Raw genomic sequence first — 2,480 nt, forward strand, 5'->3', positions numbered from 1 at the left:
GTCAGGCCTATTAATTACGTGAGTTCACCGTGCTGTGCTGATTTAGTATTACTATGGGGGTCTCTGGAAAGGCACGCCTGGGTTACTATCTTGATTATAGATGACAGAGCCACAGACCCAGCGCCCACATCTTCCGATGCTCACCAGCGAACTGTGTCCCTGAGAAAGGAAATTGGTCTCTATGTGCCTCGGAGGAGGTTCCAGTTCAGCGCCGTGGCACCCAGACAAGCAAACGGCTCTCCCTAGTCTCACCCGCTTCGAGAGGGAATTAGGAACCACGCTCCCCTCAAGTGAAGGCAACAGGTGAAATCTTCCAGCTGTTACTAAAGAAAGGGAATGTATACGGGCAAAGGAAACTCACCATTCGGTGAAGGAAAATGATTCAAAATTACATTCAAAGGTGCTGATGGCCAAAAGAGGGGTCACAGAAATCGCAGCTGTGAGGACCGCCGGGCATGCGGTGGGGGTGGGGGATGATGGAGGATAGGGGCTAGGGGGTGGGGGCAGCCCCTGCCCCGCCTCCTTCCCTTCCCGCTGATGACTTCATGTGTGTGTGTCGGGCAGGTGCTGCTGGCCCCTCCTCACATTTCAGAAAAGAACGAGAAAATTAAAGCGAGTTTTTGTGCTAATGAAGTCTGCTGTTACAGAACCTAAGAGCCAACCCCAGCATGTCTATAAGGCAAGATTTTTGTCATGGGGCGGGGGCGGATGGGAGGCACTGAAGGCTGGTTCAATCAAGTTCAGGGCAGAACAGTCTCAAAAAATAAAGCAGGGGCCGATGCTGTGACATAGCGGGTTAAGCCACTGCTTGCAGTGCTGGAATCCCCTGTGGGCGCTGGTTTGAGTCCCAGCTGCTCCACTACCAATCCAGCTCTCTGTTGTGGCCTAGGAAAGCAGTAGAAGATGGCCCAAGTCCTTGGGCCCCTGCACCCGTGTGGAGACTGGAAGAAACTCCTGGAACCCGGCTTCAGATCAGTGCAGCTCCACCCTGTTGAACTCAAAATGTCCGATTCCCACCAATTAAGACCACCAGGAGCTGAGGCTGATGCAAGCGCAAGAATTTTATTTCAAATTCGAGTTTGGTCTGACGTCCGCACCAGGTGCAGCTGGGCTGTATCGGCGGCCCCTAGAGTAAGGTCGTTAGGGTTTTTATACAGTTGAACAAACAAGTTCGGCTATACAGCATTTGATAGGCTCATGTTTTAAATTTATATTTGTCGTTCTATGATTGGCTAAAGTAGAGGGTCAGAGCCGTTAGGGTGTTTGTGCTAAACTGCAGGGTTTCGGGATGTTATCAATCACCTTAACTGCCTGATAAGACACCTGGAATTTTAGATATTTCCCTGCTATTTGCTAATTGACTGTTGCTAGGGGACTTTATCACAAGGGGAGCTTTTTATTTTCTTTTAGGAGATTTTGGCTTAGAGTTCAGGGCCCGGTCAGGCCCGAGTTACAAGATGGAGGCCTAGTCAAAAATATCTGTGCCTTCATCCAGGCTCAAGTCTCTCACACACATTGTGGCCAACTGGAGAGTGAACCAGCGGATGGAAGACTCTCTGCCTCTCCCTCTCTCTGATTCTGCCTTTCAAATAAATAAATAAATCTTAAAAAAAAATAAGGCAACCTGTGGCTTCTCTGTTTGAGGCCACCTCGCAGAAAGGCCCCCCAAGGCAGAAAAGGAGGCGGCCAGTGGGGAATCAACTGGACACTCAGATGGGAAACAGTCACAGGAGAACCCTAGAACCAGCGCTCAAGGTCAGTGTCTCCGCTTGTCTCCTGCATGACTACAAGCAGCAGTTTCTGGGATTTGGAGGTGTGTGACTTTTGAGATATTTTCCTGCCAAAAGAAGACACGCATTTCACACACACACACACACACACACACACACACACACACACCCCGAGATCACGGGAGGAGCGCCTGTGCTGGGAAGGGCTGGGCGAGAGTCAGGTCGTCCCGCAGCCCATGGCTCCCTCCTCGGCAGGCTGAGTCCTACAAGGTGCTTGTAGGCGCCCATGTGCGCCTTGCAGTTGGGGCAGTAGTGGTCCCCATCCTGCAGGGCATCCACGCACAAGGGATGAGGCAGCAACCCGCGATGCGCCCCAGCAGGCACAGGCTCCCACATGAGAGCCAGGTGCACATCCCGGCGTTGTAGGACAGCCGTGTCACGATCATCTTGTTGTAGGATGGACAGCACTTCTGAACCGGGTGATCGAAAAAGGAGATTCCACTGGCGTTGGGGATGGGCGTCGGTTGGGTGTAGTAGGAAGCGGAGTTCACATCCTTCCCATCCGGGCCTGTCATGAGCCCCGTGACTGGCCCCTGCACAGGCGTGGGGGGTGTGGGGTAGTAACTGTTGATGGCCACCATCTCTTCATAGGAGGGCAGCGTGGTGGGCACAGAGGAGGCCCCACAGCTCCCTGGTAAGGTCCTGGCACCCATATTTTGCCTCTGTCTGCACACCTGCTGAGCTGAGAGG

This window comes from Oryctolagus cuniculus, chromosome 2 (assembly GCF_964237555.1).
Source record: "Oryctolagus cuniculus chromosome 2, mOryCun1.1, whole genome shotgun sequence".
Lineage (NCBI taxonomy): Eukaryota > Metazoa > Chordata > Mammalia > Lagomorpha > Leporidae > Oryctolagus > Oryctolagus cuniculus.